This window comes from Bubalus bubalis, chromosome 3 (genome assembly GCF_019923935.1).
Source record: "Bubalus bubalis isolate 160015118507 breed Murrah chromosome 3, NDDB_SH_1, whole genome shotgun sequence".
Lineage (NCBI taxonomy): Eukaryota > Metazoa > Chordata > Mammalia > Artiodactyla > Bovidae > Bubalus > Bubalus bubalis.
In genome coordinates, this window is record NC_059159.1 from 105,124,666 (window position 1) to 105,146,856 (window position 22,191).

The 22,191-nt window shown below is 41.2% G+C and overlaps 1 long non-coding RNA gene across 1 annotated transcript in view; it reads right to left on the minus strand.

The window, feature by feature from the left end:
* Nucleotides 1-14: 14 nt before the first annotated feature.
* Nucleotides 15-22,191, minus strand: part of LOC112583896 — a 32,264-nt gene continuing 10,087 nt past the window's right edge. The window contains exons 2-4 of the long non-coding RNA XR_003108180.3: nt 15,534-15,633; nt 14,626-14,732; nt 15-74 (exon numbers count right to left, since the gene is read on the minus strand). This is a non-coding gene — a long non-coding RNA (uncharacterized LOC112583896). The remainder of the gene's footprint in view (nt 75-14,625; nt 14,733-15,533; nt 15,634-22,191) is intronic.

Below are 22,191 nucleotides of genomic sequence, written 5' to 3' on the forward strand. Positions count from 1 at the left end.
CATTGCATCCATTTAAAATATCTTCTTTATCCATTCATCTGTTAATGGATCTTTATGTTGCTTCCATACCTTGACTATAACAAAACAGAAACAGACTCATGGTTATAGAGAACAAGCAAGTAACCAGCAGGGAAAGAGGCAAGGGGAAGGACAAGATAGGGGTGGAGCATTAAGAGGTACAGATAACTTTTTATAAAATAAGATGCAAGGGTGTAATATACAGGACAGCGAATACAACTGATATTTTATGACAATCTCAAATGAAGTATAATCCATAAAAACATCATGTTGTGTACTTGAAAGTAATATCACATTGTATGTCAACTACTTCAATAAACATACAAACTGTTGTTTTGAAGCAGCGTGTTGAAGGCAGATGTCTGGGCATTGATATCCATTTACAAACTGGGTAACGCGAGGCCAGTCTCCTCCCTGTCTCTCATCCTTGTATCCTACTTGACTCTGAGGTTTACATCTAGGGAAGAAGAACCTCTAACCTAATCTGGCTGTGTAGGGTCTTTTAGCCTAATGCTGTGGAAATACAACTCTCCACATAATCTGTGACTTCAGTCAATACACAATTAAGACACTGATAGAGGATTATTGGTTGATACCCTCATCTTTGCCACATTCTTTTAAATGCGTTTAATGGTGGACTAAGCTAGGTCTAGAGCATGACTTGTTTATTTGAACTTTGTCCTAGCCTACATTAAAATTTATATCTTCATGGGCAGCCTGTATTTTAATCATTAAGCTAATTTCCTCTCCTTTTTGTTTAACCCTTGAAAAAAACGGAAAATTTTCATTTTGAATCAAAAGAGAATCATTAAAAAAAAAAAAAAAGAAAGAGAGTCATGGAATAAAAGGATTATAAGTAGCAGGAAAAGAGGCAAGAAGGCGGATCGTCAATGGCCTAAAGTGAGAACTAAGCGTTATGGCACTGGTGCTCATTGGTTGAGACTAAAAGATTTTTTTTTTTAAGTTTTAAAAAGATGTTCACCTTTCTGGCTAATTAGTGCTATGAAGAATGGGTACATCAACTGGCAAGACCAAATATGGTATGCCTTGTATGTTTTAGAAGGTTGTTGTAAGAATTAAATATGGCAACATATATGAAAACAATTTGACAATTATCAAGTTTTCCATAAACATGTCGTGTTACCCGAGCAGTCATTTCTTAGGGACCATCAATCTTGGGGTCACTAATTTCCACTGGGGCTACATGGGCTTTCAGCCAGTGATTTTGGGGGAATGCTTGCCTTGATCAGCGTGACAGAATTTGCTCCCATGAGAATACCAAATATCCCACTTGCAGAGTATTTTATTTGCTTTAAAGGCCAAGGATATTTTTTCTTATTTTAAAAAAATGCGAAAGACTTTCTGTTTTTGAAACAATAAGTGGCACTGACATCTCTCAAGATTGAAAGCACTATTGTCTCATTTTAAGCACCTCCTTATTATTAGACAAGGATGTTGCTGGCAGGAATGAATAATTAGGTAACTCTTTGTGGGCACATTTTATTCAGGTCCCAAGGGGAACATGCAATTGTAACATCTCCTTGGATTACTTCACAAACATATGGCAACCGAAGCACCTGAGCCAGATGTACAAGCATATTATACCAGGTCTGTTTTAACTTAAAACTGTGAAATACATCAGATGGTAGAGTTATTTTGGTCATGAACATCCATCATGGAAATAGTATCGAAACATCTTTTTTTTTTTTTTTTATTGTCCATTTTACTTGGACTGGAAATAATCAAGAACAAAATAGCTTGGAAATCATCTCTTGCAGTGGAAGTTTCCAGGTAAAGTTCAAGACCCAGTGAAGTATATGGCCTGGATTTAAATGGGCCTCAGACATCTCCATATAGTTTAGTAATGCCTTTTACCAATATTCACTGCTGGCAGGTCTGAATCTCAAATCAACCATGATTATTTTCGATTCTCTTTTCCTCATCTTGTGTTTTCACCCCTCTGGAGATGCATATGGGTAGATTAATACGGAATTTTAAAAAAATAATGAGAATGTATTTTCTACTGATTCAATAGGGAGTTTCTTGTGTTTTTCTTTTAGCCTATCTTATTATTACCGCATTGGTTGCTTATTTTACTAAAGAGTCCTTCTCTGGTATTGGCTTCTTGGAATCATAGTTGTCTAAGCAGGCATGCTCATCTCATTTGCTGGTGGGAACACCACATTTCAGAGTGAATAATTTTTAACCCGAGTTACTTATGCTTCAGATTTGAAAAAAAAAAAAAAAAAAGATGCCATTGGACTTCCAGTTGTACAGTGTTGAGCTTGGTCTGATAAGAAAATAAAGAATACATAGGCGTGGACAACAATGCTTTCCCTTCAATACATATGTGCAAATTCCATTCACATTAATGAGCACTCTGCAAGTGTACTGCAAAGGATACAGACCAAGTCACAGTGGAATCTATTACTTTATCCAGTTTTTTTTTTTAAGCCTTATATCGTATTCCTGAGCTTTTCCTGAGAAAGAGAGATACACAGTGCTGAGAAGAGGTAAACAGTATGGTGACATTGGCACCAGGGAAAAAGTGCTGACTTTTTATAGCCAGCATGGCATAGAGCAGAGATTTTGGGGGTTGAATCACTGTGGTTGGCAAATGTTGAAGCTGACAGCAGAGGTCCACAGAGTCTTGGATAGTCTGCCTTTGTGTTACACCAAAATAAGGAAACAAAATATTTATGAACTTAATTCTGCCTCTCCATTCTTCCCCTCTTGGAAATGGCAATTCTCTGTGTGATGATATGTGTAGACTTGCAGTTCAGATGAGTTCCTCGCCAATGTGATATTCCGTAAATGTGGTGCACCTGTGTTTTCTTGGTCACCCTGCTGCCACTGGGGTGCCTTAAAGCACTTTCTTTCAAATAAGTGAGTGGGAGGTGGCGGTGGTGAGGGGAGAGTCAGGGGGAGGGGAGGGAGTATGATCTTCCCTTTCTTCTTATTTTCCAATTTCTTCTCATTTGGAATGCCTCGGAACATACATTGAGTTTCAGGTTAAGATGTCAGGTTGATATCGGTCCAGAGATGTTGCCACATCCCCGTCTGCGGGGGCCCCGTATGCCCTCATAGTCTACCTATTTCACAGGGATGCAGCTGTATTTATAATATGCACTCCTAATATTGCAGGACGGCTCAGGTCAGGGCTTCATGAGCCTCAAGTATCAGACAGACAAGCCCACAAAACTGAGCAACACATTGAGGCCTCCTTCACAAAGCTGCCAACCCAACGTCCTCTCTCCAGGACCAGAGGGACCCTCGTGTACGAGTGACCCTCCACCCAGCAAGCCAACACGCTGATGAGTCTGAGAGACGGACATTTAGGGCTGGGAGAAACCACAACAAGCCAAACGAGATGACTGGCCACGAAGGCAAGCAAAACCAACCAGGAATACCAATTCTGCCCCCTTCCTTCATTTCCACCTCCAAAGATTTAGACTTCTGATGGTAAAAAGCAACAATGTTCTGACCTTAAAGGGCTGAGGTTCTGTCGCCACTGGTTGTTGAAAGAATCATTCCTCAGCAGCAGCGGGACCACTGGCCCCGGCGGCAGCCGCGGTGGCGGCAACCACAGACAGTGGAGTTCAGTCCTATTGGCATCGCATTCTGGAAAGGGGAGGGCGGGGAGGGAGGGAGGCAGTCTATTGGCCTCAAAAGCTGAAACATCTGCTGGAGTTATTAACAGCTTTTTGGCTGAGTTCAGCAGCAGGGCACCTTGTGGTTGATAGATTCTTCTCTCAGCAATTCAAAACAATGCAGTTAAAGCAAATTTCTCATTTTCAGAGCACAGCTTAACGAGGCGTACAGTATTTTAAAAACAGTCACACTTAGGATGGTCAATAGTGGTGACTACAACCCAGGGTTACCTTCGGTCCTCCGTGGTGGTGTTAACTCGGCCAGGCTGGGGGCATAACATGGTTTTTTTTTTTTTTCCCCCAAAGACCACGTAGTTCACGGTTAACTCACTTTGGAGGAATTTACATTATTTATGAAGTTAATGCAGATTATCCTACGGTATAAATATTGGCGAACTGGATCAAACGACTTAGGCAGCTTGTGGCTCTCCCTTTCCAAAAGCGTACATTAAGCCTTTTTAGGCTCAGAAGTCCAATTCCAGGAAAGGTTTTGAGGGGCCAGATTTTTGACGCTGCAGTAAAACGGAATATATGGCAACAGCTTGGGCTGGAAGAGCCCAGGGTTGGAAGGCAGGTGGGGGTTAAAGGTTCTAGCTGTAGTCCTTGTCCTAAGTGGCTGTGTGAGTCCTTGTGGGGGGGGGGGTCACTTCATCTTTCTGCCTCCATTTCTTCCTGAATAAGATGAAGAAGCTTATTAAGGGGTATGAAAATCAAAGCCACTCAGTCATGTCAAACTCTTTGCAACTCCATGGACTGTAGCCCAGCAGGCTCCTCTGCCCATGGAATTCTCCAGGCAAGAATACTGGAGTGGGTTGCCATTCCTTCCTCCAGGGGATCTTCCCAACCCAGGGATCAAACCCAGGTCTCCTGCATTGCAGGTGGATTCTTTACCACCTGAGCCACCAGGGAAGCCCATGTATGTCTCCAAATGCTTCCAGCCTTTTCTGTCATCCTGAGAACTGTGGCATTCAAATCCAATTTGAAAGTGTTCCTCTTATAAGTCGTGAATTGTTAACCAAGTTGAGACCGTTTGCCAATGTCTTTTTGTGTTAGCACATGATACTATGTGTGGTATTTGGGTGGGGGCATCAGACAAACAAACTAACATTAAATAGCTCTGTCACTCACTCAAGTGAATGCACCATATGCTGTAACAGACATGGGCAAAATACAACCAGGCCCAGCTGGATTTCCTAGCCTGTCAGTTTCTCTGGCCAGACGAGTGTCCAGCCCAAGGAAGGGTCACACATAACTTTGGGAGCTACTGATCCAGTGTGATAACTTCGGCAGAACAAAGAGGGTGATGAGGGAGAGAGAATGCTGACCAGAGGAGGGCTAGCACCTGTGATGAGGCTGAAGTCTTCCCTGTCCCTCTTTCATCATCACCCCTGTGCCCAGCACAGGATGTTCTTGTTCTGTCACTGAGCTGTGTCCAGTTCTTTGTGACCTCATGGACTTCAGCACTCCAGGCTCTTCTGTCCTTCACTATCTCCTAGAGTTTGCTCAAATTCACGTCTGTTGAGTTGGTGTTATCATCCAAGCATCTCGTCCTCTGTTGATCCCTACTCCTCCTGCCTTCAATCTTTCCCAGCAGCAGGGTCTTTTCCAATGAGTCAGCTCTTCGCATCAGGTGGCCAAAGTCTTAGAGCTTCAGCTTCAGCATCAGTCCTTCCAATGAATATTCAGGGTTTTTTTTTTTCCTTTAGGATTGACTGGTTTGATATCCCTGCAGTCCAAGGACTCTCAAGAGTCTTCTTCAGCACCACAATTTGAAAGCATCAATTCTTTTTTTTTTTTTTTTAAATTTTATTTTTAAACTTTACATAACTGTATTAGATTTGCCAAATATCAAAATGAATCCGCCACAGGTATACATGTGTTCCCCATCCTGAACCCTCCTCCTTCCTCCCTCCCCATTCCATCCCTCTGGGTCGTCCCAGTGCACCAGCCCCAAGCATCCAGTATCGTGCATCGAACCTGGACTGGCAACTCATTTCATACATGATATTTTACATGTTTCAATGCCATTCTCCCAAATCTTCCCACCCTCTCCCTCTCCCACAGAGTCCATAAGACATTCTTGAGCACTCAGCCTTCTTTATGGTCCAACTCTCACATCCATGCATGACTAATGGAAAAACCATAGCTTTGACTACATGGACCTTCATCAGCACAATGATGTCTCTGCTTTTTAATATGCTGTCTGGGTTTGTCATTGCTTTCCTTCCAAGGAGCAAATGTCTTTTAATTTCATGGCTGCAGTCACCATCCACAGCACAGGATAGGAGAGTCACTGTTTCCTTAAGCACACTGATGATCTGATCTTTCACTGCAGAGGGGAATGATATAAGATGGACTGCACTCCTCTTTCCTGCATTCTGATCCAGGCATCCCTAGCAACAGAGACAGTATTTTTATCTATTCAAAAAGTATCCTGGTTGGTTGTAAGATAAATGTACACCCTGAAGGGCAAGGGTCTCATGAATGTGGGGGTGCTTCTAGCCTCTATAACCAGCTTTTGTCATAAGGCAGGGCACATGGTCCAAGTCTAACAGACGTGTCTGGTCCTTGACCTCAGGTTTCATTCATACTTGCTAGGAGTCTGGTCCAAGTAAAGTGAGTGAAAACAAACAGAAGCCTTTCCATGCTGCCCTTAAAAAAGAAACCCTTTCCAATTTGTCTTTCAGATAAAGGAGAAAAGTACCCTTAAATTCCTGTAAACACATTTGGGCAGTACCAGCCTTGATTTGCAGATAGACACAGCTGATGTCATGCCTCATCCCCTAACACTACCAGCCCCAGTGCTGCCCTGAGGTTGGCTGTTGCCAGAAGAGGCTCATCCACTGATAACTATCAACACCTAGAACCCTGTATGACCAGCTCCAAGCAGCTTGCTGAGAACTTCTGATGTGGGAGAGAGCAATCCCAGGGCAGACCCCCAGTCTCTCGTAGGGGCATCCGACATGCCCCCTGGCTCTGTGACACAGCTGCCCTGCAGTGTTCCTGTGTCACATGGACACTGGCACCTTGTGAAACACTACGGCACCACCTGTGCCGGCCCCGGTAGTCCAGTGTAGGCAGAGCATACGACCCCGATCTCTGCTATGAAGTCATACCTGAATTCTTCTAGAGACAGAGGAGATGAGAAAGGAAGATCCAGCCTTTCCTGAGAAGACAGTGACCAAGGTTTCCAGGTCAATGGGATGCCCAGCTCCTGAAACAGTGCCAGTGAACTTGGGGGCTGCAGACTCTGTGAAGGCCCACACATACCCTGGAGCCTGTTCAGCAGGTCCCAGCTGAAGCCTGGGGACTCAGGCTTCGACAGGTGACCGCAGCTCCCACCCATGGGTTGCCAAATGGAAACCTATGGCTGCAGGTTGACCTTAAGCTGGCCTTTCACAGACTCTTAAATAAAGAAATTAGGTTGATGGGAAATAAATATCAATGGATTTCTCTCCACCCCTAAATACCAACTGATCTACACAAAGGCAAGTATAACATGCCCTCATATCTTGTGTCATCTAGAGCATAGATGTTAATTTGCTGGAAATGTGTCTGTGTGTGTGTGTGTGTGTGTGTGTGTGTGTGCATTTTAAGCACGGTATCATTTGTGATGTCAGGGCATGCATAAGACTAATAGAAAATATTTTTTTTGTACTGCTGGGTAAAAAGTGATAGTATTCCACTTGAGCCCTGCCATATTTGATAGCTGTCATATTAAAACAATTCTAATTCAGACTCAAAGATTATGTGCAGTGTTTAGTAAAATTAAGAAACAGGAATTAGGAAATCCATGGGCTGTCTTTCTTTTGACCACTATGCTAATAGTTAATTTTGAGTAAGTTGCTCAAACAGTACATAATAATTGGCCTTTTCCCTAAGTAAGTCAGACTAAGCATTGTCATCACTTCCTGGTAAATATAAGGCATCACACTTTTGCAGAATGACTATGGAAATTTAGGGGTTTAATAATAATTGAATTACAACCTATTATCTTAGGTTGGTAGAATTGTCGGTAGCATTGTTCTTCTATAAAGTGAAATAAATCTTATAAAGATTTGTTATTTAAATGAAGGCTGTTTCTTAGTATTGCTTCACAGATGAAAGATAAAGGAGATAATGTAATCTCAGTATTCTACAGCAAAGCAACTCTATCCAAGGGACAACAAAGGTCATCAGGTCAATTCTCAGCATTAAATGAGGATAGAGACTTACAGAGGTTAAGCCTCACCCAAGGCTACACAGAAACATACTCCCTTTCTCAGGATAGTTGTAAGGGCAAAACCAAACTCCCCTACAAGATATGTTAATAAAGACAGAGTAAGTAATCTAAGACAGGATGCCAATCATATTCTCTTTTTCTTTCACATATTCCCTAATACTTTTCTTTTATAGAGGAGTATTTAGTGTCTGGTCCAAAAGGAATAGAAAATTTTGCTCCTGAAATCCTCCAGTGGAAAGTCTGTATTGATATCTATGAATAACCTTTGTCAACTCACCAATGAATAAATAAGTATTTTGATGTACTGAAACATTGGGTTGGCCAAAATTTGGGGGTTTTCCATAACTTCTTATGGGGCCTTCCCAGGTGGCACTAGTGGTAAAAAAAAAAAAAAAGAAACAAAAACAAAAACAACCTGCCTGCCAATGCAGGAGATGTAAGAGACATGGTTTTGATGCCTGGGTCAGAAAGATACCCCGGAGGAGGGCAAGGCAACCCACTCCATTTATGCTCGGAGGATGCCATGGACAGAGAAGGCTTGTGGGCTATTTGGTCCATAGGGTTGCAAGGAGTCAGACCTGACTGAAGTGAATTAGCACACATGCACACATACCATTTTACAAAACACACTTGAATGAACATTTTGGCCAACTCAATAGCAAAGTGTTAGTCATTCAGTCATTTTCGACTCTTCGGTGCCCCATGGACTGTACCCCTCCAGGCTCCTCTGTCCATGGAGTTTTCCAGGCAAGAATACTGAAGTGGTTTGCCATTTCCTTCTCCAGGGCATCTTCCATAACAAATATAAGTTAGCTTCAACTGTAAGGAAGGGGTTCTGGGAAGAGATACCAACATTGTTGAATACTGAGATACCAATACTGTTGAATACTCTTTGTGTTCCAGACACCCTGCTAAGAGGATTTTAAAGTATGTGATTTATGTTCATATCTCAGTCCTGCAAACTAGGCACTCTTATGGATGGAGACACTGAGACCCAGAGAGGGGAAGGACATTCCCAATGCTACTATGTGGTAAACACAGGCTTTAATTTCAGGCCACCTTAACCTGTTCTCTTTATTTACCCATATGTGCCACATATATGCAGAAAGATTTACATTCAAAGGAATACACATAGTAAGTGATGGGCATTATAGGTGATACCCATTATGAGAGTACAGAGGAGAGATCACTGATACCCCAGAATGAGTCCATTATGAATCCTGGATTAGAGTGGTTAGGTACTAGGTTTCATTGAGACAATGGAATGAGCCATGTCCTGAGGAATGGGTAGCCTTTGATAGGTAAATATGATATGGAAAGACATTTTATTTGAGGAAAATAGATCCCAGCAGGAAATGCACCCTAAAGAAGCATGAGTAGATCATCTTGGCTAAAAAGGAAGGTTTCCTTTGGGAAGTCATAAAACAAAGTCCAAAGACACTTGGGTTTGGACTCAAAAAATTCAATGCCAGTGTAAAATGTTTGGATTTAATACTTTGGGTAAGAGAAGACTGTAAAAAGGTTGCTTGGAGATAGATTAGAGAACCAGAGAAAGGAAGCAGGGAGGGTTTCTCAGATTTTACTACGGCAGTCCAGGTGGTGGTGATGATACAATGAAATTAAATGAAAAGGAACTTACAAGGGAAAATGAGCCCTGTTCCAAGGAGATGTGGTCACATCTGTTGACAGCTCAATTGCTGAAAGCTTGCTGTATACTTGGTCCTGTTCTGTCATCTACAGATATAGCAAGTGAACCAGGCAGCTATACTCTTTGCTGCTGGGGACTCACCTTCTAGTGGATGATCTGGGGGCTGTGGCTTAGGTTGATACAGTCGGGGGACCTCATAGGGGAGAATTAGTTTTGTTTAAGAAGATAATTAGTTGGAGGTGAGATTTAGGTTGCCCAGGTTAAAATGTAGATGAAGCAAGTGATAATAAAGAAATATTTCAGTAGGGAGATCAGACTTAGAAAAATTAGAAAGCCCTATAGGAGAAGTGAATGGAGAAGGAAATGGCAACCTACTTTAGTATTCTTTCCTGGAGAATTCCATGGACTGAGGAGCTTGACGGGCTGTGGTCCATGGGGTTGCAAAGAGTCGGACACGACTGAGTGACTAACACACACAGGAGAAGTGAAAAGGCATTCTTTTCATAATGTCCCTGTACATGCCCCTTGAGTCTGCTTTTATCTTTAGTTTCATCCTAGTCTCTCTCATGCACTTCATGGTGTCACTAAATTTTTGCCTATCAAGGAAGTGTAAGATTTAAATAATTCTATTTGCTTGTAGCACAGGAAGATAGCCAACTATGTTTGATTGCTTCAGAAGAGTTATGAAATTTTTTATTCCATGAAGTTCTTTAGGGCAGTGCACCTCAAAATTTAATGTGCACATAAATCACCTTAGGATCATGTTAACGTGCAGCTTTGGATTCCATATATCTGGGTGGGGCCTGCAATCCTGCATTTCTAAGTTCCTAGGTACTGCTGCTATCTGTGGTCCTCAGATCTAACCTTGAAGCTATGGCATCATTGTATTATTAAATCTCACATTGCTCTCTACCATTGCTGTTATTGAAAACTACTTTTTGCATCTTGTAGGTAAAAACATATTAGGACAAAGATGATAAAAACAAAGGAATGTAAACTTTGTGGGAGAAAAGGCATGTAAAATGTTGCTATATAGCCAAGAATATGATATCAATGACCAAAAAGAAGGGCAGATGTGTTATGGGAAATGACTTCCAGGTTGGGTAGTCCAAGAAAGTTTCATAGAAAAGGATGTTTTTGAGCAGGTCAGGATTACAGTAGGGAAAGAAGGAAAGAAAAAAAAAATCAGAGTTAGAAGATAAGATCAGTGCCATATTATTTCGATTACTGTAGATTTGTAACACGTTTTGATAGCTTAGTGCCAAGTCACCTATCATTATTCCAATCTCTCAAAATTTATTGTTTGTTGTTTTGTTTTGGTTTTATGTGAGCCTTACATCATCATGAAGTTTCAGAAAAAAAAATGTATTGAGAATGATCGCATTTCATTAAGTTTAAGGATTACTTGAGGAGGTATTGACATTTTTCTAAGGCTAAGTTTTTCTGTTTCTCCACTTATTATAGTCATTATCCTCTTCCGTAGAAGTTGACAGTCTTCTGGAAATAGTTTCCTTTTGGGTAGATTTTTGTTGTTGTTGTTAGCTGCTATATGTAATTCCTTATTTACTGTTATTAATGATTTTTGTGTGTGTGACTGATTTTTGCATGCCTAGTATTACCTTTGCTTTTGGGAATTATACCCTCTAGTAAGGAACTATCTTTTCTTCAATTTTTACCTCCAAGTGTTATAGTTACTATAGTTTATTTCTACATAGTTTATTTCTCTATTATATTTTCTAATCAGTTATTGCTGATACACAGGCAAAACTCCTGGAGTTTGTATACTTAACATGTACATTTATTTCACATAAAGCTTACTAAGCTTTATTGAAATGATTCTTTGGGGTTTTTCACATAAATAATAACATTTAAGAGTGCCACAATAATTTTCTCATTTGTGCTCCATTTGTTTTTTTTATGCATTTCTAAATGCATTGGTCAGAACTTCATAAAATGCTTCATCATAAAGTTAATGTGAATAACTCAGTCTTCTGTTTTGTTTTGTCTTCTGTGGCTTTATAATCAGATCAATGTTATTAAGTCAATATTTTAATTCATCTTCTCTATCAAGATAATTTAATATTTGTGTTCAATTTTGATTAAAAAATTATAATTCTGGATTACCATTGTTCCTTGATGACTAAACTTTTCAAGTCCTGAGTTCTTCTAGTTTCATTTCTTCTCTTGAACTTTTCAGGACAGACATTTTCATTTTAGCCCTCAGATTTCTGAGATTCTTATACACACATTCAAAAATATGTTAGGTATAAAATTGTTGGGCCACAACTTTTTCTTATTAAAAAAAAATCTTTACATAGTTATTCCATTGAGTATGCCATTGACAGGAATATGAGACTGAGATAAGTTTGTTTCTTTGTAGAATAATCATTTTCCCCCTACCTTGAGTGGCAGAGAGATTGAATGTCAGCTCTCTGGTCTCAGATCAAAAGACGTGCAGAAAAGGACACATGAGCTAAGCTGCAATTAGGTGCTTAGGCTTTGGGCACGTCCATGAAGCTTGGGCTGATGACACATTGCATTATCCAGGTGGCTCCTGCTTTTCCCAAATGCTTGGGTGGTGGCATGTTTATAGAAACAGATAGAAAGCTTAAAGACTTCCTGGTGGTGGGTAAGATAAAGAAGGAAGAAGTGTAATCTGAGGTACACCTTGAGATATAATATGCTTGCCAGGTCAAGGAATGGTAGATGGAAACAGTTCACTCAAAGAAACAGCACGAATGCATAGCACAGAGATGGAAAAGCAGGCCATCTCACAAAAGTAATCCACAGGGTCCATGGAGGGAATAGCTGGAGCTGAGGCCAAGCCAGTGGGATGGGGCCAGTTGCAGTGGTATCTTAAGAAAAATGGGTGTTATTCTGAAGGTAATAATCACCTAAACCAATGAGGAATCATCCAAAGTGGAAAAGTGCCATCAGGCCTGTACTTCAGATTTATTTTGCTGGCAGTCTGCATGGAATTTTGAGGGCAGGCCATTTGGAAGCCTAGATGAGAGACAAAGATCTGGAGCTGGGCAGTAGAAATGGATCAGAGACAAATGAAGCACACGTTTTGGTGTTTGAATTGACAAGATATGTAAGAAATGTGAAGACAGAGAGAGACAGAGGAACCAAGATGACTCCTGTTTCCTGGGCGTATACAGAAGCTGTCTAAAGAGATAGTTGTAAATAGGAAGTTGCTAGTTAAGAGAAAACTCTGGGCTGGTGAAATAGAATGGGCCTGTGTAAATGGGAGACAGTGAGGTTATTCAGAGAGGGATGATGAAAGGTGAAGCAAGAAGTGAAAGTTGAGGCCAGACACAACAAAGAAGTTGGATGAGTCAAGAGCTGGAAACCCACCTGGGGTTTGCAAGTGAAGCAATTATTAGTGACCACTGCTTGAGGAGTTCCAGTTCAGTGGGGAGTAGAAGGCAAGTAACAAGGATTTTCAGAGAAATTAGGAAAGAGGCCTCATGTGCTTCTTCTAGAAGCCAGAGGCAAAAGGAAAAGAGAAGTGTGTAGGTAGCTGATGTAGAACTAGGAATTTTGTTTGCTTAATTTTTAAGAATGTAACTGAGGAAGCAAGTCCCCAAATTAAGTTTGGCTTATCCTGAATCTCCAAGTTATTTTTTATTTTATTTCTTTGATTGAACCATAGGATCTGTCTGCATTTCCAGTGATTTACTTTTTCTTCTTTTATCCTCTAAATATTTACATTTTTTCCAAAGAGTTGTTCAATTGTATTTTAACACTTTTCATCTTACTAACTCTGCTTGTTAGAGAAAAAACAGAATTTCATTGAAATCAGCAACCTAGAATTGGAAGACATCTTGGATCAATTTGTCTAACCTATTCTTCCAAAGTTGTAATTTCCTTTCTGCATCCTTCACACATTTCCAGTGACAGTAAACCAAGTCAAGGCAAGTCAATCACTGGTTGGACCTACCACACCTAACAGCATGTCTGTGTTAATTCAGAAGGCATGTGTTAAGCTGCAAGTAATAGATGACTCCAAGTCAAAACTGTTTCAACAAAGATGAAAATATTTTATCGAGTAAGAATTGCTCAAGTAGGCAAGTTTCAGAGTTTGTAAAATCAGTGTTTCAACACAATATCAAAGACCCAGGATTTTTTCCATCTTTTTACTCTGCCGTTCTTAGTGTCTCTGCTTAGCTTCCTCATTGTCACAATATGGCTGCCAGTACTCTGGGCATCACATGCAATCATTAGCTGTCTAGCAGAAGGAAGAGGGACATACCCTGTTTAGTATCTTTTTGTTGTTATTGAGGTTACCTTTTCCATGCATCCTGGAAACTATCAGGAGAAAACTATCAGGAGACTCCCACCTCAGTATCACATAATAGCAAAGAGCATGGATAATGAGCCACACAGTCTGGGTTTGTATTCTAGTTCTAATTTTATACTTTCTTAAGCCTCTCTAGCTCTCAGTTTTCTGAGCTTCAAAACTTATATACTCATACAACTTACCTCAACTTATCCTCATAGGGTCTGTTGTTGGAATTAGCATTAATAAAGTACTTTTAAAAAGTGCCTGGCATACAATAAGTGCTCAGTAAGTTTTTATTATTATGCATTCAACAATCCTAATTGAGCTACATGCCCTTCACTTAATCAGTTACTGGCGAAAGAAATGGGGTTATTCTGATTGGCTTTGAAAACTTAATATTTATCCCTGAAATGGGGGGCTAACAATGTGTGTCTACATACAGTTTTATGAATAAAACTTGGGCTCTATTAACCAAAATAGGAGAAAGGATGGATGGCTCTTGGAGAGACAACCAATAGTGTTGACCATGCAAGGCACAATTTGCCACTTGCTGTCATTCCATTCATTTGCAGACTTTGGTAATATTGGGAGAAGGAATTGTAAGCAAAGACAATATTATGGTTAATATATACTAGTGATACATTGAAATACACACATTCTAAGTAGATTCATGCTTGAATCCTACTAAGTAAAACCTGAAAATACATTCAAAATACCTAACAATTAGTTTCAATATCATTCCAAGTAGCAGTTTAAAAGAACTTGTATTTTTATATCAGTTTTCAAAGCTTTATTTACTTACCTTTTCCCATTCAATTCTCACAGCAGTCAGGTGATGAAGGATAGGATTGGTATGATTACCATCTTGCAGGTGATGAAATTGAGGTTCTTCAAAACCTGGTGGGAACTCTGGATATAGAGGTAAGAAGTAGCAGGATTAATACTTAAATTCAGATCACCCATTTCCTAGTAAGAAGTCTTTCTCCTCTCTCACAGTGCCTTTCTTACATAATAAAGACATTAGCAGCGCCTCACTTCAGTCTTACAGCCAAAGATTAAACACAATGGGCCAAGTATGTGCCAGACTATGTGAGCAGAGAGCTGGCCATGACAGTCTGAGCACCATTTATTCTCAGAGACGGCAACACACACGTTTACGTGTCACAGTTCTATGGAGGGTTATCTGGAGTCTTGTATGATTATGATCATTCTTTCTTCAAGTGCTCAGTATTAATTGTTAACTTCTAATTTTTTTTTTTTAAACCAAAATTGGCACTGGGCTGTTTGGCACTCTGATCCCAGGGAATATGATCTATGGGAAAGCTTTTCACAAAAAGGACTGATCACCTAAGAAAAACAGGTTCATCCCAGAAAGGTAAAATTTGGATAAACCTTCATTCAAAGCTAGGTAAAATGGCCCATAACTTACAATTTTTCTTTAAAGAATTTTTTTCATAATCAGTGGAATGGGATGGTTAGTGACTTTTAAAGAACTTTAATTACCATTTTATTAGAAAGTGTTTGGCATGTTTTGTAAGACTGCTGTAATCATTGTTATTTACATCATGATATGCTCAATGTCTCTGCCAGAGACCCCAGCTGGGGCCCCTGCCCTCTGGACATCTGGCTAAATGATTCTGCACCCCATTTCCATGGTTTGTGACAGCCCAGTAGGTCTCCTTGTGATTTCTAAGTATTTCTTGAACTTACTTTTTTATGATTTTCTTTGCCTTTATGCTCTAAGATCCCACAATATGGAGGGTCTGCTCCAAATGAACCAGATATAAGGCCTCAATCTCTTCACCGGTTTCTAAAACAACAAAAGGAAAAATAAAACCCAAATTACATTTCATGAGTTAAATAACCCTCCTGAGGATTTGGGGATCCACAGGGTCAGGCTACACTGAGAATCACATAGACTCCCACTGTTGCATCCTGTCTGGAATAAATGGAACATTACTCCTCCTCTCTCAGACACACCTGATCACCTCATCCCCAAGGTCTCACATTCTCACGCTTTATTTTCAGGCACCTGTCAGGGTACTTTCTCTTACTCTTCTTTTTCTAGGAGGAAATCAGGTGTCAATGGCTAGCATCAAATCGTGTCTTTCCGTTTTTTTACATTTGTAACTCACCTTGTTCGGTGTCTGAACTTAAAGTATAAACATATGAAAAGCTTACTTAGCCCAACTTTTTCCCCCATTCTTTTCTGAGGTGAAACCATAAATTAGAACAGAGGTTGGCAAACTATGGCTTAAGGGCCATATCTGGCCATACGCATTTATTACCATTTTTTGGAATCCTTTTTTAAATTTTTAATTTTATACTGGAGTTTATAGGTGATTTACAATGTTGTGTTAGCTTCAAGTGTACAGCAAAGTGACTCAGTTATACATGTAGGCCCTGCTTGATTATTTATTTTATATATATTAGTGTGTATATTTATGTTAATCCCAACCTTCTTATTCATCCGCCCACTCCCCCCACCACATTTCCCCTTTGGTAACCGTATGTTTGTCTTCTAAGTCTGTGAGTCTATTTCTGTTTTGTAAGTATGTACATTTTCTAGATTCCACGTATAAGAGATAACATGATATTTGTCTGTCTACCCTACTTTACTTAGTATGATCATCTCTATGTGCATCAAAGGCTGCTTTCACACTCATTACAATTGCTGAGTTGAACAGTTGCAACAGAGACCACCAAGCTCATTAAGCCAAAAATATTTGCAATCTGGCCCTTCACAGAGGAAGTCTGCCTTGATATAGACAACTCTGTTAGAGGTACTTGGAAACAGTGTCAGAATTTATTTTTTGGGCTCCACAATCACTGCAGATGGTGACTGCAGCCATGAAATTAAAAGACGCTTACTCCTTGGAAGGAAACTTATGACCAACCTAGATAGCATAATCAAAAGCAGAGACATTACTTTGCCAACAAAGGTTCGTCTAGTCAAGGCTATGGTTTTCCCTGTGGTCATGTATGGATGTGAGAGTTGGACTAGAAAGCAAGCTGAGTGCCGAAGAATTGATGCTTTTCAACAGTGGTGTTGGAGAAGACTCTTGAGAGACCCATGGACTGCAAGGAGATCCAACCAGTCCATTCTGAAGGAGATCAGCCCTGGGATTTCTTTGAAGGGAATGATGCTGAAGCTGAAACTCCAGTACTTTGGCCACCTCATGCGAAGAGTTGACTCATTGGAAAAGACTGTGATGCTGGGAGGGATTGGGGGCAGGAGGAGAAGGGGACGATAGAGGATGAGATGGCTGGATGGCATCACTGACTCCATGGACGTGAGTCTGAGTGAACTCTAGGAGTTTGTAATGGACAGGGAGGCCTGGTGTGCTGCGGTTCATGGGGTCGCAAAGAGTTGGACATGACCGAGCGACTGAACTGAACTGAAGGCTTTACTATTGGAGAAGGAAATGGCAACCCACTCCAGTATTCTTGCCTGGAGAATCCCAGCAACTTAGCAGCAGCAGCAAGGCTTTACTATTCATGGCATTTTCATACACCTTATATATCTTGATCATCTAGAACCTCTGAAATACCTATTCTCATTTTATAGTAAGAAAATTGGAAGGTAACTAGCCCAAGATTACACAGGTAGTATGTGACAGATCTGGGATTAGTATAGGTTGATCGGTTCACATCTTCCAGAGGATGCCCTCTGGAGAGCAGGGGAACTGATCTGCCACTGAAAGAGGAGAGACCCACTTGTCTTCCAGCTCTTGTGATGGTAGAAGACGGGTCATTTTTGTTTGGCCCTATTCTGCTCACTCCTGAATTCTTGAGGTAAATTTGCCAGCTCACTCCCTCTCCCCTAATCTACTAGTGGGTAGGAGAATCTAAAATGGAGATGAGACAACTGCAGATTAGTTCTTTTTAACTCTGCACTCATCTGGAGTAGGAGTAAAAGGCATGGAAATGCCCGAGAGTCAAAGAGTTAGCGAAGGATGCAAAGGTGTCTCAGAGCCCAGCTCCTGCTTTGGATTTGGAACTGTTGGCTTGGCCATCTCACTCTGAGTTCAGTGCTCTTTCCACTATAATAATAAGCACACGGCCGGACAGTGATGGCACGAAGTAAAGTGTTAGTCGCTCAGTCATATCTGACTCTTTGCGACCCCTTGGGCTGTAGCCCACCAGGCTCCTTAGTCCATGGGACTTTTCCCAGGCAAGAATATTAGAGTGGGTTGCCATTTCCTTCTCCAGGGGATTTTACCAAACCAGGGATCAAACCCAGATCTCCCTCATTACAGATGGATCTTTACCATCTGAGCCACCAGGGAAGACGGTGACGGCACAAATGATTTATAATGGTTTCATTAGGAAAATGCAAAGAAGAGATGAAATTGTGTACTGGTTCCCAAATGTGACCATCCTCAATTCCTTCCCTCTCTGTAGATGCATGATGCTCCTCCCATCAAGTGGGTGGCAGAGTCTAATTCCTTTCCACTTGAATATGAGTGATCTGTGGGACAGGTTTGAGGTGGAAGAGCCATGCTGGAACTTCTGACACATCTCAGGATATAAAAAACCCTCTGCTTGGGTCTCTTAGAAAGCTCACCCTGAGACATTCCCTCTCAGAAACTAGCTGTCATGCTGTGAGAAATCAAAGCCACATTTCTTGAAAGGCTGCAGACAGGTGTTCTAGGCAAAGGCCCCAGCTCATCTCTCGCCAACAGCCAGCATCAGTGTCCAGCCATGTGAGGGCGCCACCTTGGATGGCCAGTCCAGTGGAGTCTCTGAATGACAGTATGAGACATCTTGAGTGGGAAGCACCCAGACAACCCATAAATTGCGGTAGTTAACATATTGTTGTTTCAAGCCACATTTTTTTGCATAGCCATATGCAGCTATTCTACATGTGCTCAGTCACATCTGACTCGGTGAGACCCCATGGACTGTAGCCTGCCAGGATCCTCTGTCCATGGAATTTCCCAGGCAAGAATACTGGTGTGGGTTGCCATTTCCTACTCCAGGGGATCTTCCTGACTCAGGGATCAAACCCACATCTCCTGCACTGCCAGGCAGATTCTTTACCACTGCACCACCTGGGAAGGAAAAGGCTTAGGAATAAAAAGATAATTTAGTAACACAAGAAAAATGCACATATTTTATGAAACCAGTCAAATCACCCAAGGAATCCATTGTCTGATTACCATGAGAAAAAAGAATCCCCTCAATGGAAATTTGCTATATGACTCAGAGGGAACTCAAACCAGGGTTCTGGAACAACCTAATGGAATAGGAAGGGGTGGGAGGTGGGAGAGAGGTTCAAGAGGGAGGGGACATTTGTATACCTATGGTCGATTCATGTTGATCTATGGCAGAAATCAATACAGTATTGTAAAGCAGTTATCATTCAATTAAAAATAAATTAAAAAAAAAGTGTATGGCAGACGAACTTTCTGGGAATGACAGCCTTTGGCAAAACTAATACAATTATGTAAAGTTTAAAAATAAAATTAAATTAAAAAAAATACAAGAAAAAAAAAGAAACTATTTAAGAATACACTTTTAATTAAAAAAAAAAAAAAAAAAGAACCCCCTAAAGGTACTGTGACAAAACAAGGTTTCAGGTTCCTTCTGCCTCTCTTAATCCTTTTGGGGGAGAGGTGGGGATGGGAGTACAGGTGAGGAGTGAGTTGTGTGCAGGAGGGAAGAGCTCCTTTTGGAACAATAATGTCTCAAGGTCATGTTCATCATTAGCAAGAGATGGTTTCCTCCTGCAGAGACTTCAAGCACAAGAATCTTATCCTACTCCTGGGGAAAATTAAAGAAGTGCTGAACAGAGATTTCTAAACACCTCCCTAGGACCGAGCCAAGAATGAGGATCTGCAAAAGTTTGACTTAGAGAAGTAGACCCTTGCTTGGGGGAAGGACTAGGGGGACGAGGGAGAAGAGGAATGTTGGAGAGATTCCAGGTACTGGCAGGTTTCCATCTGAGCTCACTGTGGATGCCCTGAAAGGCAGTCTTACAGGAAGGGGGAAGAAATATTTTGTTCTAGCTTCTGTTCTTCACATGTACTCCCAACCGGCTAATAAAAATAAGATTGTCTATGCACCCCACAGTGAATGAATTGTGTCCACGCTCTACAATCTCATTAGTGTCTAGATTTGAATGAACTCGTTTTTCTCACAGAAAGAAGGATGTCCATCTTGTGGAATGAGGGGTGCCTGAAAATGTCTTCCTGTGAGTTTAGAAGAAATAAGGACGTCCCAATACTGTTTATTGAATTTTGAAAAGGGTGTGTGTATGTACATGTAAGAACAAGGGCAATGCTCTGGAAAAATAAGCTTCAGTCTTTCCTTCTTCAACATCTCCCACCCTCACCCCAAGCTTGTTGCTTTCACTTTTTCTTTTTCCCTCCCTCCTAGTGCTGGGTGCGCCATTCACCCATCCTAACATACTCTGCACTTTCTAACCTACTCTGCATAGAAAAGCTGACTTGTAAGAACTTTCATCTACGGACTCCCTTGCACTGGTTGAGGTCAGCCACTTGGGGGCCCTGGAGACAGACAGAAGGGATAGAACAAAGTGAGATCAGGGTATACATACCCCTGACTGTCTCTCTGCAGTCACCCTGGGCCAGTGGTGTCCCTGTCTAAAGGTCAAGCTTGTGTCGTGACAGCCCTCTCTGTGTGACACTCTCACCATGAGTCTCAGGGAGGGTTGCTAACCCTCCTTTCTCAGGCCCAGGGCTGGTGTCGCCTGTGTTTACATCATCCCAGGGTGCTGCACTAACCCTTGTGGCCTCCTCTCAACTCTCTCAACAAACACTTTATTAAATTATCATGAAATGATCCTAATTTGAGCATGCCATCTATTTTCTGCTGAGAACCTGACGGATACACTGTTCTATTGATTATTTACATTTTAATATCAGTTTGCTCAAGGTTTTTCCCTACATGGGCTGTTTGTGATTTGAAGTCCCACCCCGGCACCACAAGGACTTTGGTCCCTAGGAATTTCAAGGGTAAATGATCAGATGGAGCTTGCATTGGTGAAAGAAGAAAAAGCAAGAAAATTTAAACCTGTCCCTCAGGAATCACACCCAAAAGAAGTCATCCACTTAATCTAACATTAATTTTATATAGTTCCCTGCCCCATACTTTCATTAAAGCGTTAAGCTAGGTAAGGGTGGAGCGCTCACTCTTCCTTCTGCCATGCTTGGGATGAAAGAGAGTACACGGAGATTCAGGGGGTGGAGGTGGGATGGAGGTGGGTTGGGTAGCAAACATACCAAGACAAGCCTTTTCTGTTTTATAATTGTTCTAGGATCAACCAAGACTATAACGCACAGCATCTAGAGGTGGAAAATATAGGTTTTCAGTATAATTTCTGCCTTCTCTGTCATAAATTTTTAACCATTTAAAAATTTTAAGTATAGTTAATTTACAGTGTTGTGTTAGTTCAGGTGTACAGCGAAGGGATTCTACCCCTCTGTAGATAGAGAGCTAGAAAGATAGAGATAGATATATCTATTCTTCTGATGTAATTTTGTTAGTTTTAAAACCATCATTTTCTCACATGATTTGACTGATGTTGGTGGTGCTGTTGAAGCTACCCTGAATAATGTCTGAGTTTCTAACTTGAAGACCTCTTCAGCAGTTAATAGGCCAGTGAGAGACTTGATCACATTGGTTGTTGTTTCTCTGTTCTCCAGTGGCCCTCTACTGCTTAGGATGCGATGTCAGACCTTAGCCTGGCATTGAAACCCCCACTGTCTGGATCAAGGCTGTCATGTGAGCCTTATTCCCATTCCTAGCCCCTCTTCTATCTCTCCTCCCACTATTCTTCCATGTAGATTAATCTTCAGCCACATCAAGCAATTCTATTGTTTCCAAACATGCTACAAGTTTCTGCCTTGTATATGGGCCACCTCCGGGCCTTTCCTGAGCGTTCCTGCCAGCTCAAGTTCCCTCCCCTTACACGCCCAGCCTTCCCACTGGCTAGTGAGCTGTTGGAGGAAAAGGTGCTTGAGTTTTTCATTTTGTGCCTCTTTCCCCAATAGCACTGTACCTTGCATGTTCTAAGCCTCCTCAAAAGAGTGTGTGGATCCAAATTGCAGCTTTTCAGGAACTGTTTTTAATTTTCTTTGTTTGAGAAGAACAGACAAAGTGAAGGCTCAGAAATGAGAGGGGTAAGTGTTCTGAGGTAAGGGTTCTAAGGTAAGAGGTAAGGGTTCTGTATTGCAGGGCAAGCCTTAACTCTTCCCTCTCAAAGCAACATCTATCTGTCTACCCAGAGATTCATCTCCATGTCTCTAGTGGACCACATTCATGCACACCTCTAAGGACAAGGATTCAGTTTAGGTGAAAGATAAATCTTGAGGGACTTCCCTGGTGGTCCAGTGGCTAAGAC